Source organism: Drosophila persimilis, unplaced genomic scaffold, assembly GCF_003286085.1.
Source record: "Drosophila persimilis strain 14011-0111.01,24,50 unplaced genomic scaffold, DperRS2 tig00001308-arrow-arrow-pilon, whole genome shotgun sequence".
NCBI lineage: Eukaryota > Metazoa > Arthropoda > Insecta > Diptera > Drosophilidae > Drosophila > Drosophila persimilis.
In genome coordinates this window covers 1-20,070 of record NW_020825463.1, presented here as the reverse complement: position 1 = coordinate 20,070, position 20,070 = coordinate 1, and positions in this window count along the sequence as shown.

Below are 20,070 nucleotides of genomic sequence, written 5' to 3'. Positions count from 1 at the left end.
TCTTACCGAAATCTTGGACATTCGAAGAAGCAGTGCTCTGCGTCTTCGATGACCCCTGCGCAGACCACGCAGAAGGGGTCGTCCTCGTGCTTAAACCTATGCAGGTAGGCTTTAAAGCAACCGTGTCCTGTCAGCAGTTGTGTCAGGTGATACTCCACTTGTCCATGGCTACGGTTCAGCCAACTCTTCAGGTCTGGGATTAGCCTATGGGTCCATCGCCCTTTGCTGCTGTTATCCCACGAATCTTGCCATTGCAGGATTGTGCGCTGCCTTAAGGCACCTCTGGTGTCCTGGTCCGTAGTACCCAGGGTTCGCTGTGCCCTGATTCCTGCGGCTTCTCTTGCCAGCAGATGGATGGGAATCATTCCTGCTATCACAAGTGCGGCGTCTTGGGATACCGTTCTGAATGCGCAACACACCCTCAGGGCACACAGCCTCTGGACTGCGTTGCATTCTCGGGCATATGTTTTATGCTTCATTGCATCAACCCATATTGGTGCAGCGTACATTAGCGTTGAGCCAACTACGCTCGCTAGTAGCTATCGCCTTGGCTGTTTCGGGCCTCCGGTGTTGGCCATGATGCGGGATAGGGCCACTGCCGTCTTTCCTGCTTTGCTGCTTGCATACGCCATGTGATGCTTGAAGCTGAGTCTGTGGTCATTCATGACCCCCAGGTACTTCAGGCTTGGACTGGAGCTAATAGTGCAGTCTCCTACTCGGATCGTGGCCGTCTCCACTACTTTCCTGCTGCTTATGAGCACCGCCTCCGTTTTGTGGGTGGCTAATGAGAGATCCCGCCCTGATAGCCATGTTCTGGCTCTCTCGACCGCGCCGTTGCAGATTTCTTCCGCCGCTTCTTTCTGTTTTGCCACTACGACTATTGCTATGTCGTCGGCAAAGCCTATCACCGTGGCGCCCATTGGCATATCCATCTTGAGGATTCCATCATACATGATGTTCCACAGCAGCGGGCCGAGGACCGATCCTTGGGGAACTCCTCCAGTGATTTGGTGCTCACGTGTCCCCTTATCCGTCTCATATATGAGCACTCGGTCTCTTAGGTAGTCCGCGATGATATTCTGCAGATACGGCGGTACTTGAAAGTTTCTCAGTTCTGCTAGTATGTGATCCCAATTGGCAGAGTTGAATGCATTTTGGACATCGAGTTTTGCCACTATTCAATACTCTTTGGTCCCGTACATCCATCGGGTGCCATCGATAGCTCGCTTTGCTATCTCACATACCTCGCCGATTGCGTCCACCGTGGACCTGCCTTTGCGAAACCCGTGCTGTCTCGGTGAGAGCTGATGCGTTACTGCCTTCTCCAGCATGGTGAGGATTATGCGCTCGAGGATCTTACCCACTGTGTCGAGCATGCAGAGTGGTCTATAGGATGATGGCTCCTCGGTCGGCTTGTTCCCCTTGGGTAAGAGGACTAGCCGCTGTCGCTTCCACGGTCTGGGGAAGGTCCCTTCGGACATGCACGCATTGAATAAATCCACGTACATTTGTGGATTGGTCTCAATAGCCGTGCGGAGAACGGCATTTGGGACCCCATCAGGTCCTGGTGCTTTGCCGTTCTTTATCCGTTGTAGAGCTTCGAGGACTTCTGCTCCCGTGGTGGCTTCTATTTCAGGTGGCGGTTTTCTTTCCATCACCCTCTGGGCTGCCACTTTCTCTGGAAATAGGGTTTCTACTATGTTAACCAGCAGATCTGCACACATTGGCGGCGGGGGACTGAACACTCGCAGTCTCTTCATTACCAGCCTGTATGCGTAGCCCCAAGGGTTCGCATCTGCGTCATCGCAGAGCTTTTCGAAGCATTTGCGCTTGGCATCTTTGATCTGCCTCTTCAAGCAGCGTCTGCTTTCCTTATATTCTCCTTGGAGCCTCTCGAATTCCGGGGAACCTCTCGAACGCTGGTATAGTCGTCTTTTCCGCTGGCACTCCTGCCTGGCGCTACCTATTGCAGCGTTCCACCAATACGTTGGCCTGCGGTTGTTCAGGCTTCTTCTTTTCCTTAGCATGGAGGCATCACATGCTTCCAGGGTATGTATAGCCAGTTGGCTTGCTCTCTCTTCAGCCGTACCGTTGGTCTCGTAGTCCTCAAACATGGCCCGGACCATATCCGGCTCTAGCGTTTCGGTCTTATAACCGATCCGCTTGGCAATGAACGGGTTAGGTGCGCCCGCTTCCTGGATTTCACATATGAGGGCTTGGTGGTCACTCCCGGTGTATAAGCCACTAACTTCCCACGTTGTCCTGCGGCTGAGGCTGCTGCTCACGAACGTAAGGTCTATTATAGACCCCGTTCCAGCTCTGCCGAACGTCTGCTGTGTGCCTGTGTTCAGCAGTACGGCATCCAACGTCGCAAAGCATTCTAAGAGCGCCTGTCCCCTTGGGTTCGTTCTCGGGCATCCCCACTCCGTCGCCCAAGCGTTGAATTCGCCGGCTATGAGCGTAGGGTGTTTGTCCCGCGCATCTTCAGCAATCCTTTCCAGTGCCTGCGCCGCCTGCTGTAGGCTGAGGCTCGGGGGCAGGTAGCAGCTATATATGTGCACTCCATTTATCCGGGCTCTGGCGAATCCGTCTCCGACGTATGTTTGCAGTAGTTGCTGTGTGGGACTCGCACAGCTCCCTATCGCTGCCTTCTTGCTCGAGTCAGCAATCCACTCTCCCGAGTTGCGATTCCGGTATTGCTCGCTTATGACTGCTACATCAATACGGTGCTCCCTTATTGTCTGGTCCAGCAGCTGCTGTGCCATCTCGCAGTGGTTGAGGTTTAGTTGGATGATTTTCATCTATCCTTCATTTGCTGCATCGCCTTTTGGTACTGCGGGCACCTCGAACTCGTCGTTTGGTGCTTCGGGTCCTTCACCCGGTGGCGCTTGCAAAGAATGCAACTTGGTTCGTCTTTGCAATCTTTGGCCTGGTGGTCGGCTCCTGCGCAATTGTAGCAGCACTTCGTGAAGTCTTGGCTGCTCTTACAATTAGGCGCGATGTGGCCAAACTCCATGCACTTGTAGCATCTTCGGGGAGTTGACTTGGGTCGTATTCTGCAATACCCCCACCCCAGGCGGATTCTTCCTTTCTCCAGGAGGGGCTTTGCTATAGCCGGTGGAACTTTCAGGGTCAGGGTCTGCGTGCTCCTATAGGCTGGTCTGATGGAATGGCTGCGGCCTCGCAGATTTCCACCCCTGCCTGCGCTTTGAGTTCCGCTAGGACTTCCTCTTGGGTGGACACTTCGTCTATGTCCCTTACCTCCAAGATGACAGTTTCGGTAAAACTCCTTACTTCAACCGTGCTTCCTAGCGCTTCCTTGACTGCTGCCTGCATCTCGTGGGTTCTCGGGTCCGCCGATTTTTCCAGCATCAGCAACAGCTCTCCTTTTGCTGTGCGTCGCACCCCTTGCACCGATTTCCCTAGCTTTTTAAGACTTGGCTCTGTCTTGACCTTCCTTAGAATGTCTGCATATGAGACAGTGCTGGTGGCGGCGATGACTATTGCATCGCTGCGTGGCGGTCTTGGTCGTTGCTGCTGCTTTGGCTTTGGCCTTTGCCTGGCTACGACCTTCACCCACCCCACCTCTTGATCCTTTGGGGCGTCCTCCGGTCCCTTGCGAGCTACGGCGTCCCTCATTTGGCCTTCCTGCGGCTTCTTCTCCGTTTTTTTTGACTTTTTAGGTCCATGTTTTGGCTTCTTCGGCCTTGGGGACGGGGACGGGTGGGTGGTGTTCCTGGGCTCTGGCCGTGCCTGTGCCTGTCTGTGTGTGTGTGTGTGTGCTGCATTCTACAGCTGGTTCAGCATCCATTTGGCTGCACTCTAAACCTGCCCCAACAATGGCGCCACATCAGTCGCTGCTGCTAGATGGTGTCTTGGTTACATGAAACCCGCCAGTCACTTCACAGCCCACACATCCGCATCCCCCTGTCGCACTCACTCTAACACCCCCTTTGGAGCTCAAGACAGCTGCAGCATGGCAGGCCCCGAAAATCCACTGCAAGGAAAGCGGCTAACGCGTTTTCAGTCAAGTGCAAATATGTTGGCCAGGGCGACAGCCAACGCATTTACATATTTCCCAGCCAAAGACGCTGCAGGGGAACTACCGACTAGTGGTATATCATAAGATACGGGGAGACAAGAAGGACAAGACAAGATCTTCCGCAAAAAAATAGATATTCTACGCCTCCATGGACAGGAAAACAGAGCAACCCTCTGCCACGTTGAGGGTATAAAGAACGCATTTAAAATGTTATTTTTTCCACGCTGGTGCCGCTGCCTTTGCTTTTCATAGTTTTCCATTTGTGTGATAGACCCATTTCAGTTTCATTTCTGTGCAATTTTATTGTTCTTGGCTGAAGGTTACTGGAGGAGCAGCAGCACCAACAACAAAAACAACAACAACAGCAACAACAACGCACTGACACACCCTTGTAACCCCCCCTGCTCCGCTGTGTCCTTTGGCAGCCATATTAACATTGTTGTTCTGACATTTTTCATTGCATACTGCGCGGGGGACAGTGCATTTAAAATATTGTAATACTTTGGCCGCGTCATCGTGCAGATCGCACACAGAGAGAGAGAGAGAGAGAGAGAGAGAGAGAGAGGGAGAGTGGAGAGAGCAGAAGCAGAGGCATATTCCAATTTATTACCTGCCAAACAAACAACACTTTCAGGCAAACACAAACACACGCATACCCCAGACTCCAAAAGCCCAACGAGAGTATATTCAACAGAAGGTAAGGCAATCAGAGTATTGTATGAGGCCAAGAGCAGTACTACCTTACCGCCCATTTAATAAATCTGTTCCCCAACTCTTTGCTCCCCCACCACCACCACCATACAGAAATACAGACAGGACACGCATTGTGGCAGGGCCACGCTAAGAGCAAGCGTCAGTGGAATATATTTATTACACATGTTGGACATCGTAAGCACTCAAGTTCTGATGCTCATTTGGTCCCTCTCCGATGGTCAACAAGCAAATGCCTTGTTAACCATTATGGGCCATGTTTTAATGGGCAACACAAAAACGACAAACACCAACAACCAAAAGGCAACAGCAAAAACATCAATAACTTTTCGCATTAAATAAATGCCAAGTGGCATCGAGACAAAGCGAGATGGAAGCAGCCGGAGGGGGAGAGCCTGGACCGGACAAACAAAAGAGAGCAAAAAACTTTTTGTTCCTGGTGATGTTTTCTTTCTTTATTATACCCGATACTCAAAATGAGTATTGGGGTATATTAGATTTGTGGTAAAAGTGGATGTGTGTTACGTCCAGAAGGAATTGTTTCCGACCCCATAAAGTATATATATTCTTGATCAGCATCAATAGCCGAGTCGATTGAGCCATGTCTGTCTGTCCGTCCGTCCGTCCGTCCGTCTGTCCGTCCCCTTCAGCGCCTAATGCTCAAAGACTATAAGAGCTAGAGCAACGATGTTTTGGATCCAGACTTCTGTGATATGTCACTGCTACAAAAACATTTCAAAACTTTGCGCCGCCCACTTCCGCCCTCACAAAGGGCGAAAATCTGTGGCATCCACAATTTCGACGATACGAGAAAACTAAAAACGTAGAATCGTAGAAGATGACTGGATCTTGCAGAGTGCAAAATCTGAACCAGATCTGTAATTATTATTGCCAGAATGACAAAAACAATTTCACTCTTTCTCGCTCTGTCTCACTCTAACACACAGGTTTCATGGTCGGTTTTGCCAATTGCAAAATATGAGTTCAAGGATCTCAGAACCCATAAGAGCTAGAGAAACCAAATTTGGTATCCACACTCCTGTGATATCGGACCTTGACCGTTTTGTGTCAAAATTTCGCCGCACCCCCTTCCGCCCCCGCAAAGGACGAAATCTGGGGCAACCACAAATCTCAGAGACTATTAAGTCTAGAGTAACCAAATTTGGTATCCGCACTTCTGTTAGATATCTTTCGCCCCACCCCCTTCCGCCCCCACAAAGGACGAAAATCTGCTGCATCCACAATATTGCAGATTCGAGAAAACTAAAAACGCAGAATCATAGATAATGACATTATCTATAGGATTGCTGAATCTGGGATCAGATCTGATCATTTTTATAGCCAAAAGGAACAAATCACGCTCAGACTAATTTACTGTCTCTCTCGCACGCACTCTTTGTCGTGTCTTTTAATATTAGAGCATTTGCCGGAGAAGAGCCATACGGACTTAGTATCGGGTATAACTGTGGAGTTGCGGTGTCCGCTGTTTTTCTGCTGTACGAGACACATCTTGGTTGCTGGATGGCTTGAGTGCGTTTGCTGGTTACGTCAGTGCCGACACCAGAATTTATACGCATTGAGAGGTACTTTTTTCTGACCTGCGGCGCGGAGCAGATCATTCAATCGCCGGATGACCTGCGGTAATCCCATTCATTACCTAAAAATTGTCGTAAAGTCCCGGGAGGCAGCAGCCAAACGAATCGCAAAAATTACCCCTCTCTCTGTCGCGCTTCGCTAATCCGGATACATAACCGGATTAAGTCAAACTAAACTGTCGCTGCCGGTAGCACACGGCACAAGGTGTCCTGTTGTTCTTGCCAACGTTCTATTACACGTTGCTCGTCCTCTATGATGTTAATCCTCTTGGCAGTGCGCGCTCTCTGGCCTCACAATTAGCGTCATAATAAAAGCGACAGCTGATGGCATTCCTCGAGGGCCCACCATATTTTGGGAATTTCACATGAAATTCGGTATGAGTTTGGTCAAATTACCAGCTGACAAAATTTGTAAACATTCAAGCCAAATATTTGACTTTGATCGCCGGATACAACCGTGGTTCGTGGTTAGGCATCATGTGGATCCATAGTTGTATCCTCTGCATGGGATTCTTTTAGGGGGGGTCGTCAGCATGCCTAAAGCGATGCAGGTACTGCTTGAAGCAGCCATGCCCCGTCAGCAGTTGGCCCAAATAATGGTCCATTTGGCCGTGCCTTCTTCGCAGCCATGGGCTAAGCTGGGGAAGGAGACGTCTGGTCCACCTCCCTTTTGCCGCTTGGTCCAAGCGCCGTTGCCACTGGGCTATGGTGCGGTCTTGCCGCTCGCTGGCTACCTCCACTCCGCTCTGCCGCTCAGCTGCCAGGAGATCCAGCGGGACCATGCCTGCCACAACAAGTGCGGCGTCTTCAGACACCGTCCGGAAAGCAGCATGTAACCCTCAGGGCACAGCGTCGGTATGCGCTTCTGCAGTCTCTGCTGTATGTGGAAACCATCATTGCTGGTGCCCACACCGCTGATCCATATAGGATTATAGAGGCAATGAGCTGCCTGCTGCGCTGCCGTGGTCTCCTGTATTGGCCATCATCCTGCCTTATGGCCGCCGTTGCTGCAGTCGCTTTCGCGCTGGCGTATTCCAGGTGGGCCTTGAACGTCAACCTCTCATCCATCATTACCCCTAGGTACTTTAGCGCAGGCTTGGTCCCTGATGATCGTGCTACCGGCTCTCACGCATGCCTGTTCGACCTTCTTCCTATTGCTCATTAGCACAGCCTCCGTCTTCTTCTCCGCCAATGCTAGCCCGTTGGCTGCGAGCCAGGCCACTATCAATCCCGACTGGCTATGTTGGTTTTCTCCCTCTGCGTCTCTTACGTGTTTCGACACTGTCACCATTGTTATGTGGTCGGCGAAGCCCACCAGGGTGCACCCTTCCGGTAATGTAAGCCGCAGGATGTCGTCATACATCACGTTCCACAGTATCTGCCCTAGCACCGAGCCCTGGGGATGCCTCCGGTGATTTGGTGGTTGTTCTGTTCCTTCTTCCGTGTCGTGTCGGATATACCCCTCCTGGTCAGGGCCTCCAGGATGCTCTTCCAGCTGGCAGAGTTGAAGGCGTTTTCGTACGTCTAGTGTACATACTAGCAGTACTATTTTTCGCCTCCCAAGCCATCGCGTTCCTGCCATGGCTTCCCTGGCAAGGTTTGTCACCATCTCGATGGCGTCGATGGTGCTCCTCTGCTTGCGGAACCCCGCAAGTTCCCCCCCCCCCAGTTCCGCCTCCAGTCGGTTGCATACCATCCTCTCGAATATCTTGCCCATGGTATCCAGCATGCACAGCGGCCGGTATGACAAGGGGTCGTTGAGCTCTTTGCCTGGCTTGGGATCAGAACAAGCCTTTGCCGTTTCCATGCTCGTGGGACTGTCCGCTCCGCTAGGCACTGGGTGTACATTGTGGCGAATGCTTCCGGATGGGCTCTAATTATGCATTTTAGTGCAGCATTAGGGACTCCATCTGGACCTGCCGCTTTCCCGATCTTCAGCTTACCCGTGGCCTCCAGTACTTCTCTGGCAGTGATGATGGTGGTGGTGTCCCTTAGGCTACTCCTTCTACCCTAGCTCCCTCAAGTAAGGGTGGTTGTCTAGGGAAAAGGGTGCCGACTATCTCTCTCATATGTACCGGATCCTTGGGCATAGCCTGCCTGTTTAATCTCCCCATGACGAATTTGTATGCTCCACCAAAAGGTTCCGCATCGGCCACTTTGCAGAGCTCCTTGAAGCATTTGAGTTTGCTGCTTCTGATGGCCTCCTTCAGCTCTTTTGGCCTTGAATGCCGCTCTCTGCTGCCGAGAGGAGCGCTGCTGCTCAGGTTTTCCTCCTTGTACCCGGTCTGGAGCCCGCTGTATCCTTGCTGTGTTCCTGGGTGCAAGGTTTCCGTCATTGCAGCTAAGTGGTCGCCATGGGTGTAAGCACTCAGCACTTGTCACTTCGCGTGGCGTGCGAGCTTCACTTGAGGGGGGTTTTTCTCCCGCTACTCGATGGTGTAGGGTAGTCCCTCGGCCTCTTCGGAGTATCAGTGCCCTTGCCGCCGTCCTGTGTGGCCCCACTGGCAAAGCTGTGCAACGAGCTCTGCTTCATTGGCGGTGCTAAAGCTGCTTGTGGCGGTGTTCGGGCCACCTTTGAGGCTTTTTGGAAAGCCATTGCTCCTTGGCTTGTAGCGCATTTTGCTTCGTCGGCCAAGTGTGCCACCGGCGAAGCAGGATTCGGGGGAACATCTCTTAGGGCCTCCAGGATCCGCGCCCCGGCCACGGGATTCCTCCACGCGTGTGAATTTGGGATGGGAACTTATGCGTAAGTGTGTGCGGTTTGCAAGTGAACCCGCCTAGGAGTTAGGCAGTACCTTCCCTCAGGTGCGATCGCTGACAGAAGCTAGCTGCTGTGGGCGCAGTTATCTTCCGCAGCGGTCTCTGTCGAGGGCTGGATGCTTTGGCACCTAATGCTCCTTCACCACACTGCAGTCGATCAGCTGTAGTGGCCTGCACTATCCAGCACTGGGTCCCCAGTGTGTTTGTGTGTGTGTGTGAGTAGGGATAACCGGACCCTCCTACCATACTGGATTTCATTATGAAAAGGGTTTTTCGGGTATACGCTCTCCGCTGCGATGTGCGAAAATCACAACATTTTAATCTCATAATCTGAATTTATGTGCAGACTCAATTTCGTTATACTTAACGACATTTTATGCGGTTATTTTATGCAGGCAGCAGCAGCATAACGGGGGCAAGCTGAAGGAGCTGCTGCTGCCCCTTTTTGCTCTTTTCCCCTCACACATGCACACTTTGCGGTCTGGCTGGCACCCTAAAAATTGAGAGGGGCAGGAGCAGCGAATGCTAAGGAGCGCCCCGGTGTCCATGGCTGCATGTGTGTGTGGTGTTTTTTTTTTTTTTTTTTTCTTTATTAACTCCTTAATTTTATTAAATTTTATAAGCCTGGGACTTAACTATAGCTAGACAGGGAGCTGCATTGAGTTGGAGAGACCGGCAGGAAGTTCCGGGTCTCTGCGGGACGGCCGCAAAGCAATGCTTCGCAGGGACCATGGTTCCTCCTAGCCACTCTCGTTCCTTCGGCGCTCGCACCTACGCAGCTCCTTCATGGCGCCGGCTGAAAAGTTGCTCCAGGCCGACCATACCATGGGGTCTTCCACAATCGCCTCGATCAAGTTCGGCGTGAGCTGCCCGCCGGCGGCTCGCCACAACTCCTCCCTAATAAGTGAGAAGCGCCCACATTGAAAAATGATGTGCTCAGCGTCTTCAGTGGCGTCGCCATACCACGAGCAGTTCGGCGAGTCCTCGTGGCCGAACCTCCAAAGGTAATGGCTGAAGCAGCCGTGTCCGCTCAGAAGCTGTGTGGAATGGCAATTGACCACACCGTGTCGCCTGCCGATCCAATATCGGACATCCGGAATCAGGCGGCGTGTCCACCGTCCTTTATCAGAGCCGTCCCAGCGGCTTTGCCATGCTCTGAGGCTTCCTTCACGGGCCTGCTTGCGCGCGTCTCTCCTTGCCGCGCCAGAGGTCGATTGGTAGGACACCGACAGGACTAGGGCAGCGTCGTCGGATATGGTCCGAAAGCCGCAGCCGATCCGGAGCGCGCAGAGGCGATGAGTGGCTTTTACGCCCCTAGCGTAGCTGGCAACTTTAATGCCGTCCGCCCATACGTCTGCTGCGTAGGTCATGCCTGAGCGGACTACGCTGGTCAGCAGAATCCTCCTCTCCTGCTTCGGGCCACGGGTGTTCAGCAGTATTCGGAACAGCGCCCGACTCGTGTTTGCCGCTTTCTCCTGGACGTAGCTTAGGTGTTCACGGAAAAACTGAGCCTGGTGTCGATCATCACGCCCAGATACCGAATGGGTCGTTTCGACGATAGTCTCTGGTCGCCAACCCTGATGTGAGCGGTCTCCACAGTCGAACGGGAGCTCACCAATACTGCCTCGGTTATGAGCGGCTAGCTCTAGTCCCGCAGAGCGGAGCCAGTCTGCAATCAGCATGATTGCGGTGTCGCAATTTGCTTCGACGACGCCAGGTGCTTGGCTACCACCGTCAGGGCGACATCATCTGCGTTGCAGGTTAGCTGACATCCGCCTGGAAGAGCTAATCTCATGACTCCATCGTAGGCAATGTTCCATAAGAGGGGACCCATCACTGATCCTTGGGGAACGCCTGCCGTTATGCCGTGAGACTGCACGCCGGCCTCCGTATTATACTCCAGCAGTCTCCCCTCGAAGTAGCTCCTTACGATTGCCTGAAGGTATTGGGGTACACCGCGCCGGTTAAGTGAGTCCAGGATGCAATCCCACTTCACCGTATTGAAGGCGTTCCTGATGTCTAGTGACAATCAGGCAGTATTCCTTCTTGCCGCCCTTCCATCGAGTTCCGCCTTGGAGGCTATGTCAAACTACCCTGCCTATGGCGTCCACCGTTGACCTCCCACTCCTGAAGCCGTATTGGTTGGTGAAAGTCCCCCGGCATCCTCGACGGCGTTGTCCAGTCTTCTACGGATTATCTGCTCCAGAGTCTTCCCCAGCGAGTCGATTAAGCAAATCGGTCGAAACGAGGAGGGATCGTCCGGCGGCTTTCCTGGCTTTGGCAAGAGCACCAGGTGTTGCAACTTCCAATGCGGCGGAAATAGTCCTTCCCGCAGGCACTTCGAGAATGCCTTAGCAAACTCGTGCGGGTTGTATGCCATCGCCAATTTTACCGCACGGTTGGGGATTCCATCAGGGCCTGGAGCCCTCTTGGCCTTTAAGCTTTGGGCCAGGGCGACGATTTGTCCTCCGTGACTCGTTCGACCGAATATGCAGGCTGGTGTGCGACGGCACTGATGGCAAGACCGTGAGCCCCGGATGGTCTGGGTCAGACGGCGACCCCGCGTTGCTGCCATGAATTCGCTTCATTACCGTCTTGTAGGCACGTCCCACGGATCCTTCTCGGCTGAGTCGCAAAGCTGCAGGAAGCACTCCCTCTTGCTCTCCTTGATGGCGTTCTTTAGGGCTTTTCTGACTCCGCAGTACTCCGCCTGTAGCCTTGGCCAGATAGTGCCACTCCTTCTGCGAGCCCGTTGATATCGCCTTCTAGCTGACAGGCAAGTGCGTCTGGCCTCCTGGATCTCGTCGTTCCACCAATAGGTCGGCGATTGCTTACCCTTGAATGGCCTCTTGCGACTCATACTGGCATCGCATGCGAGCAGTAGGGACTCCAAAAGCTGGTTGACCATCTGTTGAGCTGAGCCTCCGACCTCCATATGCCAGCGCCTCCAAGAACCTTGGAATCCGCATTGATTCGGGATTGTAGGCTGCTCTCCGGCTTGTCTGCGTTGCCCTGGTCAGTCTGCAACCACCTTCTCCGCCTATCGAGAACACCACTGCCTCGTGGTCGCTGGCCGTATAGTGGTTCCCCAGGCGCCAGGTGGACAGAGGGGAAAGCCTACTAGAGGCGAATGTAAGGTCGATGACTGTCCCAGAGCCACCCTGTTGATGGTATTCGCGGTCCCTGATTCAACAATACTACGTCCAACGCAGCGAAGGCCTCAAGCAGTGCGTGTCCCTTGTATATGGCGTCCGAGCTGCTGCTTCTGGAGATGTCGCTGCCCCTCCTGGGCCCAAGCATTGAAGTCGCCAGCAATCACATTTGGTTTGTGGTGCCTGGCGTCGTCGGCCAATTCGTCCATCGCCACAGCGAAGCTATGACGGCTCAAGCTTGGGGTGAGATAGCAGCTGTAAATCCATAAGTTCCCAGTTTTGCCCTGACGAAATGTCGGACCTCAGCGCACACTGAGGCCGTAGAGGAGGCTTACCGCAAGCCCATATTGCTGCTTTTCCTCAGGCAAAGCAGCTGGACTCAGAATCCATCCCAGGGGGAAATGTAGGGTTCGCTAATTATGGCAACATCCGATCTCATTTCACGCACCGACTGAGAGAGCAGATCTGTGGCAGCCTCGCAATGGTTTAGGTTTATTTGTGTGTGGTGTGTGCGTGTGTCTGTGAGTACTTGAGATTTTCTATGGTCGCAGAAAAAACATATTAGTTAAAAGTACTGAACAGCAAAGCCACTAATAAGATGTTGGTTGCCTCTCCTGCTTAGTCCCCAACCCACACCCAGACCCTCCCACATGGCATTCTCATGCTGCTCTCCCCCACACACTCGCATTGAAGTGCCATTATGTGTGCATTACTCTTGCCATATTCTCCTGCTGCTGCTGCTTCTGCCCCTTTTCTTTCATCTTCTGGCTGTTGTCAATCTGGCTGTTGGATATCCTGGTCTTACCCTTCCCTGGGGTATAATTAAATTGCACAGAGATTTGCAACGCCGAGCAGAAGGTGTTATTAATATTTGTATGCTGCCGAGACAGAAGTGGATCTTCAGATCGATCGTTGGACAAGTCCATAGAAACGATCAATCTGCAAGAGTATCCAACGTGTCATATCCGCAGTGGCAATCTTTTCCTTGTTATTCATCACGTTGTCAGCATTTTTCGTTTGAAACTTTTTTAATAAACGCATTTAAATGAATTGATGTGTGTATGCAAGATTGTCTTGCGTAATTTCCCATCATTTAATATGAAACAAGTTAAGACGCCACCCAGCCACCCCCCTCCCACTCCCAGTCTCTTCCTTGCCAAAGAACTTTTACTTTTATTACCTTCATATATCACACAGCGAGAAAAATTACAAGAGAACGAACAAAAAAATATATAAGGGAAAGGAAAGGAAAGGGAAAACTTTTCTTAAAACTTAATAGATGCAACTTTGCTTTCACTCTGCTCTTGCAGTTTTTCACAATACAAATTATGCAGACAGCAATTTCGGAACTTAACTCTTAAGCTATCAGATATATCAGAAATCTTAATTACAGTTTTTGAGCTTCGAGTACAACGGGGGCTAATTAAATAGCTCAATAATTGTTATTGTCTTCAGTGTTACCCATTTATATCCTTAGATTACTTTAGTTCATGAACTACTTTAAAGAACATTTTAGCACTTTGATTGAGTTTTGAAAATCTTAAAGTCTTAATGCTTTAAATTGACTTTAGCTCCAATAAATCTATACACTAAACACAGCGGAAGTAGCTTAAAAACGAGGGGGAACGTTGTGAGTTGCTGCGGACACCGCAACTCTACAGTTATACCCGATACTAAGTCAGTATGGCTCTCCTCCGGCAGACGCCGCGAATATTAAACGACACGACAAAGAGTGCGTGCGAGAGACAGAAAATCAGTCTGAGCGTGACGTCGGGCGCTGCGTAGCCACTGCAAATTGATTTGTTCCTTTTGGCTAAAAAAAATGGTCTGATCTGATCCAGATTCAGCAATCTAATAGATATGGTCATTATCTATGATTCTGCGTTTTTAGTTTTCTCAAATCTGCAATATTGGATGCAACTGATTTCGTCCTTTGTGGGGGCGGAAGGGGGTGGGGCGAAATTTTGAGATATACGTTTTATAGTGAGATCTAACAGGAGTGCGGACACTAAATTGGTTACTCTAGCTTTAATAGTCTCTGAGATTTGTGAATATCCCCAGATTTGCATCCTTTGCGGGGGCGGAAGGGGGTGTGGCGAAATTTTGAAACAAACTCGTCTCGGTCCGATATATTAGGAGTGTGGATACCAAATTTGGTTGCTCTAGCTTTATAGTCTCTGAGATCTAGGCGCTAATGTTTTACTCTAAGCAGAGCCGCCTATGCTACGTGTGTGTTAGAGAGAGACAGGGCGAGAAAAAATGAAATTGTTTTCTTGATGCTGGATCCAATTCAGATTCCGCAGTCTAAAAGATATGGTCATTCTCTACGATTCTGCGTTTTTGGTTTTCTCGTATCTTTAAAATTGTGGATGCCACAGATTTTCGCCCTTTGAGGGGGCGGTAGTGGGCGGGGCAAAGTTTTGAAATATTTTTGTAGCAGTGACATATCACAGAAGTCTGGATCCAAAACATCGTTGCTCTAGCTCTTATAGTCTTTGAGCATTAGGCGAAGGGGACGGACAGACAGACATGGCTCAATCGACTCGGCTATTGATGCTGATCAAGAATATATATACTTTATGGGGTCGGAACGATTCCTTCTGGACGTTACACACATCCACTTTTACCACAAATCTAATATACCCCAATACTCATTTGAGTATCGGGTATAATAAAAAAAAGAATAAAATTCGCTTTAGTATTAAATTTATTGACGCAGAAAATTTCTTAAAAGGTCCATGCTCCAATTGTTCTTTTAATTTCCCTATATGGTTGTCCCTGTTTTGTGTTATCTGAAGCTGAAGATTAATGTCGTCGCACTCAATCACGGAAACTATTCGGTCTTTGTTATCACTTTCATGAATTGTCACTATTGGTTCATATTCAAATCTTGATTAAGCCCTGAAGGATATCTACTTAAGGTGTCCACATGGGACTCGGCTATTGATGCTGATCAAGAATATATATACTTTATGGGGTCAGAAACGATTCCTTCTGGACGTTACACACATCCACTTTTACCACAAATCTAATATACCCCAATACTCATTTTGAGTATCGAGTTATTTTGAGACAAGTATGTTTCAAAATTTCGCCACACCCCCTTCCGCCCCGCAAAGGATACAAATCTGGGGATATTCACAAATCGCAGAGACTATTAAGGCTAGAGTAACCAAATTTAGTATCCGCACTCCTGTCTACTCCCCACTCCCCTCTACTGTGATCATGGCGATCTTTTGGCAATGGCAGATGCTTAATGGTTGCTGTGTGTTCACAGTTTGGGCTTATTCCCTTACCAGAAAGGGTATATCCCAAGAACTCAATACTTTCATAACCGAATTGACATTTACTAACCTTAATTTCTAGTCGATATTCTGCGAGAATTCTTAAAACTCTACCTACTGTTATAAGATGTTCGTTCAACGACTTGGAACCTATAGCGATATCGTCCATATAAACTACTACATTACCTTCGCGAATTAATGGTTGTAAAATGAAATTAATAAATCTCATAAATACTGCTGGTGCATTCATAAGTCCAAAAGGCATTCTTGTGTATTCATATTGTCCGCTAGGTATGACAAATGCTGTATACTGCACCGAACTCTCTGCTCCTTTTACTTGGTGATAACTGTGTTTCAAATCTAAAAGTGTAAAAATTGTGTTCCCTTCTAATCTCTCTAAGCAGTCGTTTATTAGTGGCAATGGATATCCATCACGAATGCAAATCTTATTAAGCTGTTTGTAATCTACACACATTCTTTTTTCCCCTGATTTTTTCTTAACTAATACTTTTGCAGAGCTGTAAGCCGATTTACTTTCTCTTAGGAAGCCTTTTTTCAATAGTTCATCTATTTGGGTATCTACTTCTTTTTTCTCCTGATATGAAAGTCTTCTCGGAACAGTGCGTACAGGTTCTTCTGATTTAAGTTTGAGATTCATTTCGTAGTTATGTTGAATTGCTGGAATGTTAGTTAAGTCTGAATAGTTAAGTTTTATCAATTGCATGAATTTACTACGTTCTTTATCAGTTCGCTTTGGATCGATATTATAGCTGTCCTCTTATTTTGTTATTTCAATACTATATATACGGTATATCTATGTCGGTTCTTTCTAATGATTCACTTGCCATATGCTTTTGCTCGTTATCTTTCAATAAAAGGTCAATGTTATTACAATTCAATTGGTCACTAATCTTATTCTCATAATTTTCATCCTTCAATAATCCATTATTATTGATATCTGATAACATCATCTCACTATCTCTATTTGTCAATACTACATTTCAATTTGGTCACTCTCAATGTTCACTAATACTCTATATTTATCTAAGTCACTGTTCACTAATACTCTATTTTCATCTAAGTCACTGTTCACTAATACTCTATTTTCAATTGAGACAATATTGCTTTGCGTAACTCGCCTTACATTTTCAATTTCATTTTCAAAAATTAATTTTTTTCCATAATTTTCAAGGAAACTGCGCCCCAGAAGGACATTATACGAAAATAGTTGTTTGGTACAACGAAAAATATAAGTTCTTTTTCAATGTTATGAAATACTAAATTGACAATTATTTTTCCAAAATGCTTATTCTCGAACCGTTAACTCCAATACTCTGTCGGTCTTAGTACACCATCAAAATTTTCATAAGGTATCGCCGAGCGCTGCATCAAATTAATAGCGCTACCGGTGTCCAACATGCCAGAAAGAAATTTAATTTGATACCTGCGTTTTATATCAGTGTAAAAATGTACCCCTACCTGATTAACAATAGGAACAAAAATATTGTTCTCCTCTCTGTCGTCCATCGGCGGGTTGCTGGCTGTACCCACGGATCGCTGGGTTGGCATAGGCTTCTGTTGGCAATCCTTCACCTGGTGCTGCATGGATTCACACTGGAAACACGATCCCTTCTCCCGCTTAGGTGCGGGACACGATGAAGCATAATGGCCATGTGATGAACAATATAGCAGCGCCCCTGGCTCCGGTCATTTCCGGAAGCGGTCATCCCAGTGCGCTTAAAATTCGTCTGGGTACTCTTCCTCAAAGACTCGTATTGTCGAGCTAGCTCCTTAAGTTTTCCGATAGTCGACGCTGAATACAATAAGGCGATACTGGAAGATCGATCACGAAAACCATCAATGATGAACTGCACTGTCAATTTCTCTTCAATGTCGGCACTCATAGCAATTTCTTCCATGCGAAGAATATATCCCATTACGGAGTTTTTCCCGGGTTGAAAAAGGTTTCCTTCAACAGGAGTACCACGTCGGCAGTTGAGATGCTGCGGCCAAAGGTTTTAGGAAGTTTCCTTTAAACTCGTCGTAAGTCTTTGATTTGTCGACACGCATGAACAAGTCCGCCTCTGTTCCGCCTTCATCAACATGCGCACACAAAGAAGCTTAAAATTGCTGCTTTCGTTCACGCCTCCGCAAATCCGTTCAAAATTCAAGACCCATTCAGAAGCTTCATCATTTTCACTGGCAGAAAAAGGGGCAATAGTTGCTTGACCATTCGGATGTCATCGGTCACATAGTTGTCCATTACCATTAAGGCAGCCAGTTTCTTCTTTTTCTAAGCCACCCTTATTGCGGGGTCAAGTAATTCTTCTTCTTTCATATCGTCGATCTGCTCATTTTCAGACACTTTTTCATACGATTCAATATCCGATTTATTCACCAGACTTTCAAAACTTCGTCCATTCCACCACTTATGGCAAGCATTCGAAGTTGCCTTAGTGTTGCGCTAGCTGGAAAAATGATCTCCTTCTCCAGCAACCACTCTACAATTTTTTCTTTGTCAATGTTTTGCCATGGTTTCCTCGCCATTTATAAAATGTGGAAATACTCGTTGTCGGGGATGCCAGTAGACAAATACTTATGTAGGCAGATACTTTAAAGGGCTACGATCCCACTCTGAAGTTATTGACGCAGAAAGTCCACGGATGTTTCGTACTTTTTATGATTTTATTTTACTTAATTCTTCTCCAACCTCTCCGTCTTGTCGATACAGCAAAAAGTGCCCATTGAACCCAGCTCCGATCTCAAGTTCTCTCCCTATCTAGTTCTCGCATAGTTCTAGTTCGCAGAACTATGATGATAATTCATATCGATACTTATTCAGATACTTACGATATTTCGTACAACGTTAATAGTAAATACAATTGTAGATTAACACTAATAATTAAAGCAAGGTAAATACAAATGTAGGGTTATTTTAAATGGAATTCCTAAGGCTCTTGAAACTTTATGGAGAACCTTCAATGCGTTTTGTCTGTCTATCACTTATTCGCAGTAAGTAATCGTTTCGTCTTTCACTGCTTTCAAGAGTATCCTTTTCAAAGTGTTTAATTACTTTTCTAAATTAAATTTTAGCCACTTTTGACAACATTTATTGACTTAAGTTTCCATTTAGTCGATTTCGCTTGTTTGGCTAAGTTTTTGTAGATTTTTTTTAGAAATATTCATGTCAATTGCCATACAGTTGTAACGTGTCACCTACGCACGTCTGTGTATAGCAGACACGCAGACAAGCTGACGCTTTGGGTTTCCGGCCTCTGCTCGTCGGCTATTGGAGATGTTCTTGCCCCCCTCCTGCTGGTGGCCTATACGCATTATACCGCGAATGAAGTAGCGTGTCACGACGAAAATGCTTAACTGGGGAGACACTGTTTATCCCTGAATAGAATTATAGATGTGTGCTAGAAAGGTATCTCAACTCCGCCTCTGGTGTTGTCGAGGTCGTGTCGCCCACCCTACCATGGCCATTCCAAGCCGTTCGATTCAATGACGGAATGGCCCCTTTGTCCTGGGCGTCCTACATGGGAAGTTTGCCAGCGAAAGCAAAGCGTTAGATTAATACATTATAAAGTTTATTCACTTACTGGCTAAAACATAACATTACCGCAAATACCATGATATAAACACCCACATTGAAAGAATAGCTAAATGAAATACATATGTTATAAACTCCTAAAAATAATTGTCAAGATAATGCTTGCGACTCCGTAATGTTACGAATTCAACTCGAGTGGGCCTTCTCCCTCTCACTCACCGATCGGCCCTAGTTCCCTTGTTTCAAGTTTTGATTTATTAATAATAGAATTTACTCAATGTCCACTCATACCTTTTCTCCAGTTTATAGCTCCATCGGCGAAAGCGCTTTCCTCGATGAGTACCTAAAGCTGCTGTGGTGGAAAAACACTTAAATGGGCACAAGTTGGGGGATCGGCGAGAGTCACGAGAAGCCACTACCGGGATCAAATCTAATTTTTCTCCTAATTAACTCCGCATAAAAACCATGATTCCGTCAATCCGTTCTCCCTCTTCTCTCTTATTCTCTTTCTCCCTCTGTTCTTTGCTTCCTTTCCACCTCCGGGGCGAAAGGGAACAGCACAAATTCTGTCCACTGCTTCTGCAGGTGAAAAGTACGCGAATGCAAAGAAAAGGCCACAGCCAATCTCCGACTGTGTCAGATCGACACTTTCTCTCCGCCGATCTGCTCGCGACCAAGGGACGGGCCCTCCTTATCTTCCGCGTCGCGCTCGATTACTAAAGTGGCGACGCCAACGACTCGGGAAGCTAGCCGCTTGGGGTGAACGAGCGCTTCCCAAATATCTTCTCCCTCTGTTTCCACGCTCGCTTCTCCGTGGCTGAGCGCTTTCCAGACAATCCCAAAGGTTTAAACGCCACTTCGTTAGGCCTGCGGCTGCTGTTGTTTGCTGACTGCTTCCTTGGACGATCGAATCCGCACTGATTAACTCGGTTTACTAAGCGCCAACTACAAAAATGGGACAACTCTTTGATAT